Here is a 21,609-nt window from a genome sequence, read left to right as displayed (position 1 = left end):
TCTGCAACCCGTGTCGTCAACAACATTTCTGCTTGAAACCAATGACGGATTATTATTTGATCCACTGCTAATTTTGTAAGTTAGCTTAGACCTGAATGGATTAACTAAAAAAATAATAAAAATCATTTTAATGTGAAGACAGCATATTGACTAAAAATCCCTCCTACCCCGAACAAAGAAAAGAAAAAAAACCCATATATATCAAATATGGACTCCAGATGCATTAGCAGACGCACCGTGACCTGAAAATGCTTATGTCAGGAAGAGAGGCATGTGATAAGGTACATTTTGGGGAGAGACTTTGTTGGCCAGATCCCTATAAACAGGGTGCTGTCCAACGATCGGGGAAATTCACTATGATTGGGCCAAGATTTCCTTGCAATTCGGTCGTGCTGATTTTGGCTGCAGTATTGTAATAACACTTTACAGCTCAACCAAAATCTGTAGCATGTAGTGTTTTTCCCACAAAATCACCAGATTAACCAATAAATCAATGTAATTGAAATATCATTTGTACAGTTTTGTTTCAGTGATTTAGTCACTTTGACCGTGCTGAAGTTACCTTTGAATTATATATATATATATATATATATATATATATATATATATATATATATATATATATATATATATATATATATATATATATATAAGAGCAACAGTACCTTTATTTCCAGCCATCTGTATGAATATGGGAAACTATGAGGACATGTTAATATAGGTGTTGTTTAATTCGGCTTAAGTGAGCCTTTAAATGTAAATGCATTCATGAGGGAAGTGTCCTTTAAGCATGCCAGAGCAGCTTTACCTTCATCAGAAGTGATGTCCATCAAAGCTAAATGACTTTCTGTGAGCAGCTTCTGAGAGTTTTATGGCCGAGTGGAAACCATGCAGGGGGAATAGCAAAAGAGGAAGAAAGCAATAGTGACAGTCCTACAATATTGCCAGTACACCACATAATTATGTTATAGTGGTTTTATTTAAATGAATAACTTAATGACACACATACAAAATCTTTAAATACCCTAATTTAAAGATTAGTTGCCAATTCCCCAGTATATATTTGTCCTTTGAAGGTTTAATATGTTGGTGGACCATAGGAGTCACTGAAATGCAGCTAAAGACCAAACACTGTAAAAGCCACAATAAAACAATGCAATCTATAACACAACCCTTATAGGCCACTGTAAAATATAAAATTTTCTAACCAGAAAAAAGTGTAAGACATAAATAAATCAGTTTTCAGACAATTTTTCAGAGTGTAACACGGTATTCACAGAAAAAGAAACTTTTGAATCCTTTGAAACAGGAAAGCCCCCCTTATGTGGATAATTATGTATTTGTAACATCATAACATCTGGAAACTTACATTGACTATTTCTACAAATAAAAGGTTGACTTCTTTGTTGAAAAAAACAAAAAAAACAATGAGAATGTCGATTTTATGTGTGACTTCTTATTAGTAGTGTACACAAAAGATTGAACATTTTTAATACACAAATCATCTGTGCAGGAAACGTGGATGAGCTCTATGATTCTGAAAAGGGAGAGGAGATAGATTTTTTCCCATTTACCAAAAATGGTCCTACTTTACAAAACACTTTTTGCCTTAAAATTATGAAACAAACTCTTATAGTGAAGTAAACTACCCAAAAGCTGAAGAAAGAGGACACAACTCAGTTTATTGCTGCAGCCATGATTAACAGCTGCAGCAGGCAACCAGGGGTCTAGCAGCAAACAACCATACCACCAAGGTGACAGGGATGGCCTGTTTTTTTGCCTGTGCCTGAGCCCAATGAAGGTGAGAAGGCGTGATTACAATCGTGGTTTGATTATTTCAACTTCCCCTTCATCCACAATGTGTAGCATAAATGTGAAATCACTTCCACTAAAACTAATTGTAGATGGATGTATTAACTTGGAATTGAACGCCAGATTCTGTCATCAGAATAACACGTGGAAAACTGCTCTGCTGTACGTTGGTTAAACCTCTTAGAGTAAAACATAGGCTGATTATGCTAGTGACACAGTTGGTGGAAGTACTGCTGTCTTGAGAGTTTTAATATTTTTTCATCTCAGTGGACAATTACAGGGAGAGAGGGGTCACCCTTCGACCACTTTTAAATCTTACTGAAGAGTGTCAGTTTACTAGGTATCCAAGTTATTACACTGGGATAATAATTCATGGCCATTTATCCTCTGTGTAATTGAATGAATTCCCATGTATATATTTACTCTATAAACTCAAATTTTATATCAAATTTGAGTTCATAGAGACTATGATACCTGTTTCTTTCTTCACTGGAAAATGTTTCACCTATTGCTGACTGGGATCAATGTTTCAAATGTAACATTATGACTTTGCCATTTTCTGGTGTATCTTAGCTTTTGCAAGTCAGAGTTTAAGAGACAGTCATCCCTGATACTGACCAAATGTATGTAAGCTTTTGAATCAAAGAAATTTACAAAATAACATCTATGAAAAATGCTTTTGCCAAGTTTTCTGGCAATTGGGTAATTCTAACTAACCAAAAACAAGATAAGTTTGGTCTGATTCAATTCCACACAGAGAGAAAAAATGTGTAGTGTCTTTTCATTCAGCGAATGTAAATATCTATTTTTAACTGTAACAATGGCGATATACTAGCCAAAGCATAACCGAAAAGATGAAATTGTAAAAAAAATCAAGTTTATTGTTAAAGCCTTATTCTAGTGATTTCTGCATTCTTGCTGGTGTGTCTCAGTCTAAGCCGTCTTCCTGATTTCTTGTTGTCATGTTTCCAAGGCTCAGATGCTCAGACACGAGGCGAGGGGGAATCCTTCTGATACCGTCTGCTGCTTTTCTCTCCTCTTTGTTAGGCAACTCCTCTCCAGCGCTTCTCCATTTTCATATTTCCATGCATGGCCGCCCTGACATTTAGTACAGTGAAATTGACTGTTTTCAGGGACTCTCCGGGGAGCTCTGTATTACTTTGTCCTGTCAGAAAGCGGTGTTATGAAAGAAAGGTGATGTCAGTTCCACCGGGTTGTTTATTGAATTTACGGCGCCATTATTTTACCACTCAGCATGATTGTATTCATATTATACCCCATCCCGCCAAGGTCGCCCTCACACAGATCGCCTGGCGACCTTGCAATCGGAGGCCCTTAGGGGGACCGGGTTTAACCAGAGAGACAGGGACCCTTCAGGTTTTTGCACTGATGGACAGTCGAATAAAGCTCTGAGCTCAATGAGTCACCAATCAGCAGGTGTCAAAGCCAGAGGAGAGCATTAGTGGCAGCTGCTGCAGCCATTCTGACAAGGTGAAAACAGCCACTTCAAAGTGTCAATTCGACAAAGACTGACTGACTTATGCCTTCGTGCGATGGCCCTCGCTGAGGTCACACGGCCGGGAAATTGCAGCATTGATCTTCGACAAGGATGGCATGTTGTTGTTGTCTGCCCACCAGTCACAGCAGATAGGAAGAGGTCGCTCTAGGGTGAGACTGATCCATTCTCACCATTCTATGACAAGCATTTTAAGGAGTAAATAAGTTTGAGCAATTGGATCATTAACTCCTAATGCTGAATCTAAAAATCTCTGCTGTATGTTAGGAAAATTAGTAGACAATTTGATTTATTGAAAAAAATTCCCCCACACTGGAGCATGAAGTTGAAATTGATTTATAATGTTCCAAACTGTAACAATTTATGACTTAGAAATTTAATTTTATTTTAAAATTATATATTTTTAACAAAAACATGAAGTGTCTTCATATCTGAGCAAACTCATCTTGCAAAAATACACTTCACATATATTTAACGGCATCATGTAAGCAAAAAACAAAAACAAAAAACATTATAAAAATCATGTAGATGCATTTTTAACAACTTTAAATGTACGCACACATATATTTAGCACTTCACAATAACTTACATGACATTTTATTTGCTCCTAGATCATGCTTTCTCTTGCCAACAATCTTAAGAAAGACTGCAAAATGCAATCAATCTGGAATATAATACAAAGGCATGTTTGGTTTAGGTTTTGTTTTAGTTATCTGTTAATGTTGCTAAATTGTCTTGTTAATCCTGTAAATATAATAGGCTTCAGTAAACGAGGAAAATCCCCAGTGTGTGCAACCATCCTTGGCAATAATGTGCACAGATTTTGGTTCAGTTTCACATTTACTGATGATACACTTACAGCAGGGTCAACATTGCAGTGCAATTTGTTTTGGATGTCAAATTACAAAGTCAACAAACCAACTTGACAACTACAGCCCAAGTGTGTGAAGACAAATCTGTGCAGCCATTTTAAAAGCAAACACATTCTCTCTCTCTCTGTTCCAGAGTGCTTAACAGAAGGACATAGTAAAAATGACTCAAATTATTTCTGTTTACCCATAAGAGTACAAGAATACACAACGGATTCTGGACCCATTTATTCAAAAAGAGGAAGGCAAAATGAAAAATCTAAGTGTAATTCAATAAGTCTATTCCATGCTCCAACAATTGGTTGAATCACCTGTAGCAGCAATAACCTGGATAGATGTTATTAACCCTGTAGCTATCACTCACATTGTTGTGGGGATACCCCCCCCCCCCTGTCCTCTGTACAACATCTGTTTAGTTTATTGAAGTTTGCACACATTTATTTATTTATTTATTTATTTATTTATTTATTTATTTATTTATTTATTTATTTTAACAGTTCTTTTAAGGTACCACAAGAGCTTTTCAGTCAGGTTGAGATGTGAGATTTGAGCTTTGACTGGGCCACTGCAAAACTGTTTGCTGGTGAGCATGTGATCAGTGTTTGCTTGAAGACCCATTTTGGGCAAAGCTTCAGCTGTTGAACAAAGCTGGAAAGAAATGTGAAACTCAGTGATAAAGCCTAAGTCGTTCGGAGCCCAAATCATAAGGCTTCTTCCACTATGATTAACAGTACAAAGTAAGTCCTTTATTTTGTTTTATGAATGCAACTATGAATATGTGAGTTAATTAACCTTGCAAATAGGCAACAGAGAAGAAAGTAAAACAAAAAAACAAAAAACAATATATGACAAGCTATATTGTTTCTTTTCCATTCCTTTATTTGTTTAGCATCAGTGACTGATGACCTTGCTCTTGCCGGTAAACATTCAAATGAACTGTGCAAAAAGAGAGCAATATTAAGATTTTAGTTTTTTTCATGCTTATGAAAAGTTTTTAACTTTAACCCAGAGTTTCTGGTCCACACCTATAAAAAGAAACCTACTTATCCAATTAAAGGTGAGATTTTCACAGTGAAAAAGGTGTTTCTCCACCTGGACTCCAGTTATATATATGTTACCATATCTGCAGAAAAACAGTTTCCACCTAACAGCAATGATAAAACACTCCCTTCTGTCTCTTTTGCCAAACTGCTGTTATAAATTACTGCTCTGCAGTGTTTTGGACCACACGAACACACACAGGCCATGTTCTTCCAGACAAATCAGCACAGACACATTATCAAATGGCACCTATAGGCTGCAGTTATTTAAAGGTTGTCATGTAATTACTGTCCTCTTCTGCAGCCCTCAACGTTCACTGGCTGCATTCAGGGTCAGCAGGAGAAAGCGGCTCCCAAGCTCTCAGTCCACTTTCATGCAGAAGCTAATGGGTTTTATGGAAGAGACCTCAGTGCAGTGGCCAGGTACCTTCGAACAATTCTCCATCTAATGCACTCATCTGCTGCAAAATGGTAACATGCAATTATGGATGCCAAAGTGGCACCTCCATCCACATCCATTTGTGCTTCCCATCACGCAGGGGCTAACATCTATGTTGTGTAATTAGTCTAATTAGCATTTCTCCTTGGCAGGTTGTGCCGTGTTGCGTTCAAAGTCGAGCTGACGGGCTCAGTAATGACAGTAGCGACAGATTTATCCCCCTGATGTTTCATCAATCACACCGAGGTTTTCGAATAAAACAGACGTCCTTCCAGTTTAAACTCAGAGGAATGTGGAGCTTGCCTGGGCAAACATTTCCATTTTAGCCTTTTGTTATGGAAACACAATTCATCATATACAATGACGCCGAAGGAAATCTTTCTGCAAAACAACACAAGACACTTTGGAAAGTAAAAATGTCATCCACCACATTGATTCTGCAAACTCTTCTTACATTGTATTCCTAATATAGATAGAGTTAGCAATGCTCAACTGGGTGCTGCAGGCATGTCTCTGCCCTTACTTGGTTGATCCATGTTTCTGGCTTGAAATCCTGGAGGGGCAGAGTAGTCAACAGGAGATTTGGATTACAGCAATCATGGGGGACTATGATACAACTAGAGTTGAAGAAAGCCGATTCTGAATATCTGAGATTTTGCAGATGATCTGTGTGAAAGTGTCATTCTAATCGTCCGGAGAACTTCATGCCATACCATTATAGAAGTCAAAATGTTTAAATCAGCAAGTATTGCATACAGCTTTTCTTTTTCATCTGAAGGAAACCTCAACCTTGTCTACAGTTATGGTTGACTCCTTGGAAACCTTTTAACCTCTTTTATTAGTGAACTGAGCCCCAGAGCCTTTTTTCCTTTCCAGAAAATAAGATTCTAACAGTCGGTATAAATTAGCCACTTAGAGGGGAATTTAAATGTATAGTTGAAACAAAGTGTTGATGATTTGTAGAATAATCTTTTCTTCCTAATTTCCCTGTAGGGGTGGCAAACATTAGCTTCTCAGCATAAGTTAACTCCTTTGGTTCCATGTTAATATTTCAAAACAGGGCAGAAAATTGTCTTTCTAATGTGAGCTTTTACATTTCCAGCAGTATGACTGAATGTTTCATCATTAGAAAGATAAAGCCTCCTCAGTCTGTATTATATAAACTACCACTCAATACACCTCAGGTGTGCGCTTAATGCAGCTCTCCTCCAACCCTCCCAATACCATCGTTAAAACACCATTACCCATAGTAAAAAGAGGAGTCACTCTTAATTTCTGAAAGCTAACATGTATGTCATACTTCTCTGAAGCCCCGGCCAGGAGGAGGAAAGCTAACAATTTTTTTTAAAAGGAAAAATTTGCATGACGAACTGCAAAGTGAAGCTAAACAAACATCGGATGTTTGGACTATTTTAAAGTGAGAGTATGAAGCAATGACGCAAACATGGCTCACTCCTGCTGCTTGATCAAAACATTAGTAAAATTCAAGGGGATTATAAAGCATATGTCCTCACAATGCTGAGAGAACGGACTTGGTTTGAGGCTCCTCCCCTTCTTTCTAAGCTCATCTCCTGCACATAAAACCTTTATGAGTTGCAGAGAAACCTGACATGAAGCTTCATCCCAGGGACGGCGGCAGCACTACACAGCAGAAGAAAAAGTTTAAACAGGATGTTCTCACTTCCTTTCTTTTCTACAGAGGAGATGAAATGTAAATAATGCTTCAATTGCTCGAAATCCACTCAGAAAACATGACTTCCTGTATCACTGGGCATGACAGACATGACAGGCAAAGTGGTTAAGCTGACACTCAGGCATCCGCTCTGTCATGTCCAGGGTAGCAGGAGGTCAGGCGTCCCGACAGCCGTCGTACGCCACTAGCTGCTGAGCCTGACGAGTCACCTTCCATCCACCGAGCCGAACTACGGACCTCCTGCTGCCGCTGCTGCTCTTTCACCCCAATGCCGGCAGCAGACGTCACTACAGAGATCTGGAGACAGACGTTGTCAGGGCGGAAGAAAAGGGGTTGAGTGGAGGTCGACACATGAAGGGAGATAGAGTCAATTAAAACTAATAGGAAACAAACGTGCGCTAGGGGTCAGCAAGTGTGAGCATGTTCAGGTCTTTTTCTTTTTTTAGGACCAATTAGCGCCTCGGACCAACAGACATTTTGTCACTTTCTGTTTGAGGGCTATAATGTTTTAAGTTCAGGGTCAGGTTTTTGTTAAATATACATTTTCTTAACCTCTCAAAATGACCTTTTTGGCCTTCAAAACCATAACATATTTTCACTACTCAAGTATGTCCTTTGTTTTCAGTGTTGGCTTCCAATTCTACATTTGAAAAAGGGAAGTTTGTCTCAAAAGGAGATTTTTTTATCTGTAGAAAATGAACAAAACCAGGAACACAGGAACCGATTCCCCCCTTTACGTCTCCCTATACTGGATACCAATAATAAGTATAAAATGTAAACACACTGTAAAGCCAAAAATGCTTTTGTTGCATCATATATAAGACCCAGCTTAACAAACTAGTATTTAACTAGTATTTTTTTAATAATGCCTTTCTGTGCCCCTGTCACGTATTGATCCACGGACTCATTTATGTCAGCTGCTATGATGTCAGAGAGGAGTGTCCATGTCGTGGAGAGACAGGTTATTGGCTGATAGATGGTTAGGATTGTTCCCTTTTGGCATTCCTTCATTATCAGGACTGCCCGGCCCTCTGTCAGTCCTTCAGGGTGGGTCCCATTCTTCAACAAATGGTTTATTTGTGCTGCTATAGGCCCTCATAGAGAGAAGTCAACTTCTTGAGTAAGTAGACAAAATTACGTCCGGGCCGGATTCTATCCAATTCTTCATACCTGAGACTCCTTCACTGGACTTTCCTCAAGAAAATTAGTGTAGTCTGCACTCAGGTCTATTAGCCTCTGTGCATCAATGCTATGTGATGCTTGTTTTTCTCATATACCTTTCCAGCATTGCTTAGTCTCTGGCTTTGTTGGGTTGGCTCGTGTTTATTGCCCTGTCACTGGGAGTACACTTTAGCTGATTCAGTGGTGAACAGCCTGTGCGTAATCCTCTAATTGTCCTAGAACTTGCTGAACAAATGCTGACTTTAAACATTGGCTGCGCAAAACATAGTCGGCCAGCAGACAGGCTAACCGTATGTTGAATGCAAAACAGGTTTCTAAAACTTAATGTCACCAAACCACTGTGATATCTACTTAAACAAAAAATAAAATCTACAATTTCCAACTTCTATATAGGCTGTTTAGTTAATATATTGCACAGTGCATTTAGTTAACATATTGCATAGTTTAAACATCCGAATTGATCCTTTTTGCAGTGAAATGTGTTTTATACTGCATGGCATTTAGATTTTCTTTGTCGACTTGATTGGCTTCTATTCATTTTGAAGGGGACTCTGTTTGGCCTTCACACAATAGTTATGAGAAAGAACAGAAGTAGCCAGCTGCCATCCCCTTACAATGCGCTTTGCAATGAAAACACCTTTGTGACAATGATGGAGGTGCGCCTGAGTGGCACGCTGGTCAAGAGGAAGCAGGGCTTATCATGGTTACCACAGCAACCGGAGGAAGAGAACATCAAGCAAACCCAAATGTCTCCCTTTGGCCGGTCTTGTCAGGAAACAATCAGGAGCTATTTATCATTTGATGAAATAAACAGGAGCATTGTATCTTGGCACAAAATGGGCAGAAATATTTCACTATTGACTCACCAAGATGTAGTAATTGGGAGTTTATCAATATACAACGTTTTTCAAACGTCTTTGCCCTACATCTGGGGAAGAAGTTGTTTAGGCTTTAAAGTAATGCAAGGTGGGGGGAAAGCCACTAACCCTGTGTTCTCTCAGCTTTCATTTGTAGATTAAACACTAACAACGAAAAATAGACCTATCAAGCTATTTTAACCACTCACGTTATCATTGAGTATCAGGAACTGTTTAATATGCACATAACCGCTTATTATGCAGCAAAAATCCACCAATCAGCTAGAATTCAGAATTGGCAGATTTTATTTTTACTTGATCAACTCTGATTGGTGACCAAATACTGAAAATCCCATTCATTACGACGTTAAATAAAAAAGACTGTTGTATGCATGGGCAATACATAATACTGCCTGTCCAATGAAAGAAAAGCTCGCAATGGTCACTGCAATAATTTAAAACTGACAAAAGTAATACATAAAATAAATTACCACTAGTTAACTAATCAAAAAGGACTTGACAAAAATGATGGTACCTGTAGCGAAGATATTTTGTTCTGCAACCTTTTGAGGAAATCTCAACCTCAGCTGTTGAGGTTTGGACGGTGCCTTCAGCAAGCGGGATCATCTCCTTCATCTGCTTCCACAGATGTTCAATAGGATTTAGATCAGGCCTGTTCAAAATAGTCCAATATTTTTCTTTTAACTATCCTTGGGTTTTAGAAGTGTGTTTTGAGCCATTATACTGTTGCAAGACCTGTTCTGGAACTAACAAAAATTCAATTTGACTGCAAACCTTCCTAGTTATACCCAGGTAACTCATCAAATAAGGGGACAATTCTTCAGAAATTTTGAGAGCAGTTTTCCCTCTGATCTTGTTTGCATTGACGTGCCAACATTCAAATGGCCAAATCTTTTCCATGTTTTAATTTCTGTGTTTGATCTCATTAGAAAGCTTTGAATTCACACTTTCAGAGTCTGCAAAAACATCAAAACACCCCCGGGGAGGCTTGTTCTTGTTTTTGTTGTGGCCATTCACATTTCACAAGCCATGCCTGCTGGCAGGTTGAAATGTTAGGGGCCATAGGTCTAGCATTTTCTCACGAAGGAACAAAATATGTATATTCACTGGTGAGATTAAAATGTTCTTGTAAACCTGGAACTTTATAGTGTTCCGAGAACAAATGTCAAAAAGTGTAGTTATATTTAGTCTGAGGCATGTGAGAGCAAATCCTTCACCAATAAAAAGGGGGGAGAAAAAAAAATCAAGACATCAGCATGTAAATTAAGTGCACATCAAGCTTTGAGGTGGCAGGGCTGGAGCAGGTGATGCCATTAAGCAGCAATCTGGAAGTGATTATCCGTAAGACAATCAGACTGTCAGACCACTGGCAGTTCATGCTCGGAGCATTGAATATCAAAAGCAACCTGACCTGCTCTCTAAAGCCTGCCGTCAGCGGCGCCTTTTCTGATCATTGCCACCATCGGATCGTTGCTTCCTGACAGGCTCTGATCTGGGAGCTGACTGTGACTCAGCCTGTCATCTTAAAGAATAAAGAGGAAAGGGAGGAGGGAGCATAACTCTCAGTTCTCTAATGGGTCGAGAAGACTGCTCACCTTTTGAGCTTAACACAACCTGAGAGCAATGACTACATTTCTCTTTCTCGCTTCCTTTTTTATGCTCCTTTCTTTTCCCCTCACTGTTTGACTAACCTTCGAACTGATAATGGCTTTGCCCATTGAGCATTCATTTCTCGTTCTGTAACTTTCATCTGGAATGCAAATATTCTTAGTCACATCTTTTTGACCCAACCCCTTCTTTCATTTCTTCCCTCTTCTATTTTTTTTCTCCAAAAGAAGCATAGCAGAGGATTAGCAGACATGCGTGACTGATGGGGAGAAGATACACCATCAGAATAACTCAGAACTCAAAGATCTCTACTTTTCTCTCTCTCTTCTCCTAATTTCCATGTGCATTAAAGTGCAGGAAAATTCCAAGGGGATGCTTGATCTTTCTAAAGTGTCAACCTCTTTCTCGTCTTATGAAACAGAAGTAAATGGCTGGTTTAAGTCAAAGACAGCTCTGTTGGTGTGAATCTAATCAGGTGTATGTTTCTGCAGATGAATGTGATGCCACATCACCCACTGTGCAAGCTAAAGTCTTTGTTACTGTCACCACTCTGCATATTTACTAGTTTGTCGACATTCAAAAATGAAACATTTATAAAATAACACCTGTGCTGTAAAGGTAGGATATTGTTTGATGGAGAGACTTTTCACTCTTCTTTCAACAGAAACTTGACTTTACCTGCTGGTTCCACTTCATTGATGTGACTGTTTTGATTTTAAACATTGACAAACTGGGATAAGAGCATTTAATGAGTGTCTTCCTTCGGCAGAGGAGGTGATGTTTGTTAATATCTTGTTCAAAAGAGATTGATCTATGGTTCGGCAGATTGTTGGACTGATTAGAGTTTTGTCTGTCACAGTGGAAATGCTACTGTGGTATTTTATGAAGAAAGAGCTGGACTCAAAAGGTACTGGTCTTTGTACTTTCTGACTCTTATCCATAGTCATGGGGTATGGATTATACATCCCAAAGAGATCCATTTGACATGAGCAACATTATTAAGGTGGCTGGTTGTTCTGATGGGATAAGGAGTTCTGTTATGTGAAGGAAAATGTTTTCTATCCAGATAAAGGCACAAATGGGCTAATGTACTGTGTGATTGTACTACTACTGCTAGACTATACTGTAAATCTTTTGGTTGGATGTTCATACTGTCATGTCAAATTGGTGAGTATATTATAAATCAGTATTCCCCAGCCCTAGGTTGGAGGCCTCTGCTGATTCCCAGCTGATTTTTCTTTTCTTTATGATTGGTTCTGATAATGCTGTGAGGTAGTGTCAGAGTAAACTCTGAAAATCAGCTAATTCTGCATTGGTATAAATGAGTCCTATTTTCATTTTTTAAACAAACACCAATAGTCCCACTGGGGGAAAAAAAAAAAAAAATCCCAGATAAGACCTTGAACCTTCTGGGGCAGGAAACACCAACCTTTCAGAATAAGATGGAGAGCAGTTTTTGAAAGAATTATGTTGAAGTTTCACCTCCCGGACCAGCTAACTTTGTGATGTTATCCTAGATAAGCAGAAGACACTGGATACAAAAACTGTATGAAAGAAGGGTGGCTAAATCACTTAAATCTTTAGCAGAACCAAAGGTTGCTCTCTGATGACTGATTTTAGGGTTTTGACTGTTTCTTGTAATAAGCTAAAATACAATTTTTCTGAAAAAAATAAATGTTGAAATTCAGAAATGATCTTAACTTGTGCCAATGCTTCTTATTTTTACAAGCTCAGACTACTTATTCACAACGGTTCAACGGTTAGAACAAAATTAGCCTACGGGTCTCAATAATTTTCCCTCCATTACAAAGTTTGTTGATGATTTTAAATGTTTGGCACCCTCATGACCCAGAACCCTTCACACTGGAACCATTTGCAGTTTCTTGGCCATTCTTAGGTGATCTGAAGTTTCATGGTAATTGCCTCTGAATGGCGCATATAAAGGCCTAAAAATATATATTTGATAGGTCGGCTGGACCAGGGCCTCACAGCCATATGATCTGCTGAGTCAGCAGAGTTTCTGCCAAACAGCTCTGATGACCTCTCCAGAGACGTGCTCGACCCGATTACAACACCCAACCAGATCATTTCTCTTGCTCTTTTAAAATTAAGTGATTCAAGAACTGATCAGTCGATGAAAGAAAAGATTATTTATGTGGGACAGCACAGAATTAAAATGATATGCCCTCACTGGAACATAACACCCTAAAGCAGATATTCAGTCTGCTTACTTCCATGGTACGCCTGGATCCCTCCACTGAGGGAAGATATAGGATTACTTTATTCTCTTCTAACCTGCATAGTAACTTAAAAAACATAGAAAGCTGTATTTTGCACAACACTACTGGTAAAACTGGCTGTACTACTCTTTTACTGCACATGCAGCTCAGGTCCTTAATAGCTAAAAACTTTCTGTTTTTCTTTACATCTCAAGTTTATTTGTTTTATTGGAACTGCTTATTATGAACTGTGGTTCATACTGAAGTTCCATCATCATTTCCTTCTCCAGTGAAGATTGATGATTCACCAACAGTCCACAGTTTCTGCTTATCCACTCAGATATTATTTTTACTCTTCAGCTCTAAAAAGAAGCATATGTTTTAAAAATCTAATTTCCTTTGGCTGTTTTCTAATATTTTTTTTTCTATACATTAAATGCCGGTTGTGTATACTTTGGATCTATTTTCATTGTTTTCTATTTCCTACTTTTAAAACCTGTTGATTCAGCTGTGCCCTTATATTTTCACATCTTTGGAGTGCCTTTAAATCTATATTTTATATCCAGAGTGTCTCATTCTGAATCTGAAAGAAACAGACATAATGTTTTCTAACGCTCCCTGTTGTATAAAAAGAAAATCTAATCTTGTCAGCTGGCAGCACTCCTTCTGGTGCCATGTTTTCAACCAACAACTCAGTATCATTAAAAAGTTTACTTTTAATTCTTGCGAAAGTTGTAATACTCTCTGTCAAACTTTCCAACAACTATTTACTTCTTCCGAAAGCAAAATCACCACAGTATTTAAAGGTGGAAGTAGTTTTTTTTAATTCACAAAGCAGATTGTTTTTTTGTTTTTTTTAAGTGACAAATTTAGATGTTATCTGCCCAGAGTTTCAGATATCTTATTATTGTTTTTATTTTAACAGTCTTGTAAATCTTCCTTAGATGGCAAATTTGTAGAATGCATAACTAATAATTGTCTTGGCAACAGGTTCCCTCGCTTGAACTGTGGATCTCCGCAGGTCCTTCAAAGTTACCATGGTCCACTTGGCCGCTGTCCAGTTACTGCTCTTAGGCAGCCTGTCAGCTGATGCCACATCTTGATGTGCTTGCAGGTGTTTTCATTTTGGGTGATGGATTTAACCTGCTCTGCTCAGTGCTTCGAACAAAACACAATTTAATCAATCAAAGTGTCAGATATCGTTCCGTAACTTAATCCTGCTTTAAAATGTTCCTTAATTTTATCCCTGAGCTGTTAGGGATGTTCTTTTATCTTAATTACTTTGTTTGTTCAGTGTTTTCTAACAAATCACCCTCTATGCTTTTTTTATTTTTAGATGTATTGTGGTGATATCAAAATAAAGCGGGGTGAGAAGATGTGCACCCCATGTCTTATAAATGTTTATTTTTGAAGGACTTGCTTTCGAAACTTCAACATGTCCTCAGGTTACAAACATTAAGTGAACTTGACCTTTTACAGATTTATGCTTACAGCAAAGGATTTGAGGATTGCCACTGTAACACGTGTGTAGTGTGAAGATGAGTCTGAGGTTCTGAAGAAGATGAGTTTTACTGGCCTTTGCCTCTTATTTTGGACTTTACCATCACTTCAAGCCAACATATTTTTTTTTTCCTTTATGAGTCTGACTTCCATTTTACCGCGTTTAGTCCGACTTGTATTAAAAAAGGCCACCTGTCTCATGAAAAACGCACCGTCTCTGATACTCTGCCAACTCTAAGTGGATCAAATGGTCTCCGTCCGGGTTCTGGCGACTGAAACGCTGACGATGACTTCACCCCTGGAGAAATCACTGGCTGGAAGCGCCCCCCTGTAATTACTGGCTGCTCTGCTGGGTGCTGATTGATGCCTCTTGATGAAGTAGTTCAGTGATTGAAGAGTAACGATGCTCCGGGAAAATCTATAAGAGGCATTTAACCGCTGCTGGAAAGGAGCACAGCGATTGGCCATCCTCCATTCTGCTGGTTAATCAGACGGCAGTTTGGCCCCATCGCACAGCAGGGAAACGATCATTCTGGCTCATCAATCACACTGATCAATCACCTGACAACAGTGCAAACAGCCAAGATCGGAACTCCCCACCTGCTGTGATTTCACTCATCTTTCTCTCCGATGCTCTCTGATGACCTGAATTTATTCACCTCCACTAACACCTGAGAGCTCCTGCTTTTATACGCTCATATTTCCTAAGTGCTGCACAGGTAGGCAGAGTTTTACAAAGAAGAGGTTATTGCTGCTTTTAGAAGAGAAAGATGTCAAAAAACTTAGTAATCATTTTAAAGTCGTCTTCCCGCTGCAGGTCAACCGGTTCATACGGTCCTACATAACATGAAAGAAAACTGTTGATGAGCTTGCCGTCCCATTTATGTGCTGCACGGCCAGAGTGCTGTGGGCGGGCAGCATTTAAATGTCGCGGCCATGTGGTGTATGCGTGACACTGCTCTTTTCATCATGAGTGGAAAGCAAGTTACACAAAACCCAAAGACACACAGGCATCACATTAAACAAATATAAATGGTAGCAAATATGTTGGTACAAATTCAGCATTAAAAGAATATTATCAGCTCACTAGATGAAAATGTAATTACTTATGAAATTCTAAAACGGCTGGTGCTTCAGTCCACGATTGACAGTGGGAGTGCTCTCATTTCTCCGTCACCCCTCGCCACCCTGCCATCGCTTTCCTGCCAAATTCCCCCTGATCCTAAATGAGCGGCCACACTCTCTACAATAATGATGACCTGGCAGAAGTCAAACACAATACAGTCGCTTAAAACATGGAATTGTCCCATATTTGCATTTTGTGTTGCAGTTATTGATGTGCAATGGCCCAGGAATTGTATACATGTACATGTTCTATTAAACCTCATATTACGAGTCAGAGAGAAGGGAAAAGAAAAAATATTTATTAAATGTCTTAGAGCTTTCATGTTTTACTAATTTCCTCTTCAATGTAAAGAAAGTAAAATAGACAATGTTACCAATAATGCCAAAGTTTTCACTGAACAGTGCTTCTGTATTTTTTGCATGTCTAACATCTCACATTGCAGCTGATCGGTTCATGGCCTCACTTTTCACTCTTCTTCTACCTCTTACTATTTCTCTTCTCAAAGAACATGTTTTTCTTCAGCATATCAAAGATCTTGTTATTCTGGCTGCAGGTTGCCCCCTTTCTGAAGACCAAACGTGGTTGTCATCTGTCCCGTCTCATTTAATTCACACTAAATTCAGGTTAGTGCAACATGTCCACAGTGGACTGAAATTCCTTCAGAAATGACTACACAAATCATGCAAGACCAATTATGCAAAACAAATTACAACTCATAAAATGCAATTAGCAAGCAAAATGAACAATTTCCACTGTGTGACATAAACAACCCACATAGAACTCCCTCACCTGCTCAGTTCCTGATGCGACAAGTGTAAATTTAAACTCAACAAGGAATGCTCAAAAAGGAAGTGCGATCACAGTGCTACCACAACACGTTTATTTGGAAGAGAACAGATGCATTTGGCATTGTTCAGGAGATGTTTGGGGACAAGTTACAACAATAACATTAGAGATTTATTCATAGTCTTTATTAATTAGATTAATCAACAGAATCCTAGTGTTGATTAATCGTAACTGAAGATGTTGGGAGCAATAACATGTAAGAAACAATTACTAGATCTGTTTGACATTAAGAACACATGCACACAGACAGATTTGAGTGTAGCATTTTTTTTTACCAGAATGATTACATTCAGAGTAGTTAAAACTCCAAGATTGTGTGCGTAAACATTTGTTGTAATCCTGTAGGATTGTGTGGATATAGAAAGACGCAACTTTTCCAGTTACATCTTAACTTAAGTATTTAATAACTTATTGAGGTCATTGAATTTGTCGAATGAAGCAAGGACTAACATTTACTCTCTTTAATGTTTTTATCTTTACTTTTAAATTTTTTTTAATTTCTCTTTCTCACTGTTTATGATGTAAAGGCCCCCGGAAAACGTCCCAGTTAAACGACGTTTAACTAAAGTTCTACGGGGTTTAGAGTCCCAGTTGACGGCGTTCAACTAAAAACCTAGAGGTTGGAGTCCTTGTCAAACGGTGTTTTTGACTAAAGTCCCAGAGGGTTAGAGTCCCAGTTAAAAGACATTTGACTGAAGTCCTAAAAGGGGTGCAGGTTTTAATGTTTTTATCTTTTTTAATCTTTTTCAAAATCTTTCTCTTCCTCACTGTTTATGTCACATGCTGTTTTTATTCAAATTATGTAAAGCACCTTGAAATGCCTTGCTGCTGAAATGTGCTATACAAATAAAATTTGATTGATTGATTGATTTAATTTATGCTACTTTGTTATTATTATATCAGGTTATGAATGTGTCACTCACCAAGCAGCTAGCGGACACGAAAAGACAAAGTGAGTGGAGCTGCCCAGCATCCTCTGTTGGAAGCCATGCCTACTTGTCCAGTGTGTCTCTGTGTTGGCCTTGTGATTGAACAGAGATGTGCTCATGAAGTATTATGACTCACATCTAATCAGACTCAAGCCTTTAGGAAAAAAAAAAATCCAAAGGTCAACGGCTGCGTGTGGTCAAATGTGGCAATTTCATGTTATACGTGGTATAGAGGTGGAAAATTTTAGAAAACCTGAATATTCTTTAAAATCCTTCAGTTATTTAAAGTTTTATGATGTTGTTCCCTTAAGTTTTAGACACTGCATAATTTCATAAAAGGTGTTCTAAACAATACCATTTGTGATATTCCAGTAGAAGAATTCATGCACCAATTACTTTCTCATTTAGAAGTTGTCATATTAAAGGCTTGCTTATGAGCTCCTTGTGTCAAGCTTTTTTTTATAACATTGGTTATCCCTTTGGCACACTTCTGAAAGAAAAGTTAATTGCTCAACATCTGCACTGTTTTATGGTTGTCATTAGCCAAAGGAAACAGGAAATATTAAAACGTGCTTAGCATTGATCTGTTTTAGGGGCCAACGAGCTAAACTTTGGCAGATTTTTTTTCCCCAGTTACTACTTTCTTATAAATTCTGAGTTGTAACTGTTTCCCATTTGTACATTTTCATTTTCAGACATGCCTGACGTCGATCTCACCCGCAATAATTTTTAGTTAGTTTTAGGAGTTCCAGAAAGTTCATAGAATAGATTGAATAAAATAATATATAATAATATACTAATTGCATAATTTCTGCAGTGGATGTTGGGTTTGCCCCAGAGTCTTTTGCCAGTGGGATGTGACTGGAAAACTTTCAAATGAGTTTTGTCTGTGTCATTTTATCTGACCAGAAAGCCTTTTGACCAGATGTCCACCCACATCAGCTGATTCCTGTCAGTATGAAGGGGAAGCTCCTCTAACTCCAGAATGAGCGAGCCCCTCGCCTTAGTTTCACCCAGATGCTGCAGAAGAAACACATCTCAGCCTCTTCTTCCCAGAAACTCTTCATCAACTCAGAAAACCTAGATTGTTCAAAAATGACTTTTCATAATAATTTGATGGTAGTATGCGTAGTTCCAAATTCAATCTTTAACCCATTTTTGTGACTTTTATACATATATGTGCTTGCTTTGGAGATTGGGGAAACTGGCGACACAGATGGTGAGACGGGAAATTGAAGCCACACTGCATCTGGAATCGGTTCTATCTGCTGAACCGGGTCCAGAATAAGGGAGCACGACCCACCAGCACCATGCCACGCCTGTTCAGTTACAGGCGTTGCTCTGTTTTACAAACTGCCTAAGTTTGTAAAACATTTGTTCTTGCTATTTAAGTAATGTTATCGAATTCAAAGATCAGAGTCCATTGGGTCAGCATCTCAACAACATTTACTCTAAGTGGACATGTATAACCAATATGAAATTTAAATCTTACTAAAAAGCAGGAACAAAACATTTCATTGGTGTACAGTGTTTGCTGGTATCGACCCTATTATAGAATGACTTTGAACTTTTTAAACATAAGTCAGCTCAAAATGTGTTAGTTTTGGGTTAGGGGGAAACTTGCTTCCTTTTCATCATCCCTGACTTTATTGCTGTGGTGTTTCACAGCTTCCACAGGACGCTCCCTCCTGTGCTGAGCATCACCATGGCTTCCCGTCTCCTCTCAGCCTCGGCTTCTATAATCAACATGGCAGCTTGGTTTCCGCCTCTTCTCCTCCCTCAGCTCCCACCTCATATCATCTCCTCTCCTTTTCTTAATCAGACACAAGCCTGCCATGACAGGTAAGCATTTGCTCCAGATTTAGGCTGTATTATTTTGGCAGTAATGTGAATCATTACACAGGTGAATATAGAAAAATGGAGTTAATTATCAACTCTGAGGTGCTCTGAGACGTTTTAAGGACACGTCAATGGATTTTCCACGCTTTCTGTCTTTCTTTTCTTCTCCACCGCCGTTATCCACTTCTTTACAGTTTGTCCTTGCGTTTACAGTCTGAATGCACCGATTTTACTGGAACAGTTTTAAAAGGAACCATCTGGATTGACGCATGTCATTTTGCTATAATTAAACATGGACGATGGGCTTTTGCAGTACTGTAGAACCCCTTGACCTTTTCAACAGCTTTGAGGAACACACCATCAATTACAGCTGCAGCACATATCGTTGCTGATCTTTGATAAAAACATTCACACCAAGCAATAGCTGCAAGCTGGTTTTAAGTCAGTGCTGCTGCAGTTAGCAACACTGTTGCCTTGCAGCAAAAAGGTCCTGCATTTGAATCCCACCCTGACGTCTTTCTGCATTGAGTTTGCATATTCTCCTTGTGCATATGTGTGTTCTTCCCTGGTACTCTGGATTCCTCCTTCAAACCAAAACCATGACTGCCGTTATATATAGAGGATGGCTGCAATAATTACAGATGGTGGCTTATTTGCTTTTCTGAATTTTGGGCCAGTGTGAAGCTAAAAGACATTTCTGGACCAAGCAGTATGTTGCAGATGTGGCACTAAAATATATCAACAGGTGTGCCTCCAATTGACACAAATGCATCAGATAAACTATCAGTAGTTTGTTGAAGGAAACTCAAACGGTTTGACCCGAGTCATCCAGTTTGAACGACAAGTATCCCTGACACTGACTAAATGTATGCAAGCTACTGACTTTGACAAAAGTAAAAAAAAAAATCTTTTGAAAATGTGATATTTTCTGCAATGTTGACCTAAAGCAATGGAGTTTTGGTCTGATTTAATTTCAGACAGTGAAAAAAAACACGTGCATGTGACTTAATATTCAGTGTGTGTATGCTGCCATTTTTAAACTGGCCATTTTTAACAATGGCCAGTTTCAAAATGTTAAACAAATCAGCAGAAAACGCTTTATTGAGATTTTCCAATATGCTGAAACTGGCAAAACTACAAGCTAATGTGAATTTCAGTCTCAAGAAAATGCAGGAAACCTACATAACGATGTGAGGTAAGAACAAAGAACGCAACTAAATGCAGAAAAGTTTTGTCAGAAGGACCAGTCAGTCAAGTTTGAATATATTTTTCCTCTACAATACCTCCGCAGTGAATCTGTGGCACTATGTGCAGATCCAAAATCTGGATTTCTTTCTCTAAAGGTGTTTGAGTGTATTTTATTCGAACAGAATTTAAAGCCTGACAGATGCATTAGACGGCGGCAAAGTCATTTTTACTTATCACAGAAACAAAATTGTGTCTCAAGCTGACTGAATACTTGTCCTGCCAATGGCTCCAACTCAGATAGACTTAGAATCTAAAATGTGGATGTATTTCATTCTGAGCAGGATGCGAGTTGTAACTCAGTGTTGTGTGTGTGGCAGCAGAGCAAACACATCAGGAGGTAAAGAAGGGCCGCGCTGCCTCGCTGCTGCTGCAGGATCATTTCGTCGTGCATTTACATGCAAATTCACCCTTCTGCTGCCTCTCTGCTGCCACAATGGAGCTCCGCAAATCATTGTCTCATCACAGAGAGATGGATTTCATCCCCGGGCCTCATAGATGTGGAAGAAAAAGAGGCTGAATTCATATGACGAGTTCTCTGCGGCTGCCACGAGCCAGACACCTCGCGCTCCATCATGGTGGAAGGCAAACAGCCGGGGCCTTTCTGCCGTCGCAATTTGCAATTTGTGCAAATGTCAGAGAAAAAGGACAGATTTAAGGAATTAACAGCAAAAGAGGTGGGGAAAGACAAAGTTTTAGCAAAAGAAATGGACTCAAGAAACAAGCTGCTGCTGACTACAAAGAAACAAAAGCAACATTAAGCTCAAAGTTAAATGCAGGAATTGTTTAATTATAATATATTGAATCATTAATTTTGTTAGAAAAAGTAAGTAAAGGCTGCATAACTTATAATAATTGTCCCAACAAT

This window comes from Poecilia reticulata, chromosome 10 (genome assembly GCF_904066995.2).
Source record: "Poecilia reticulata chromosome 10, P_reticulata-male-v2, whole genome shotgun sequence".
Classification (NCBI taxonomy): Eukaryota; Metazoa; Chordata; class Actinopteri; order Cyprinodontiformes; family Poeciliidae; genus Poecilia; species Poecilia reticulata.
This window is presented reverse-complemented; position numbering follows the sequence as displayed.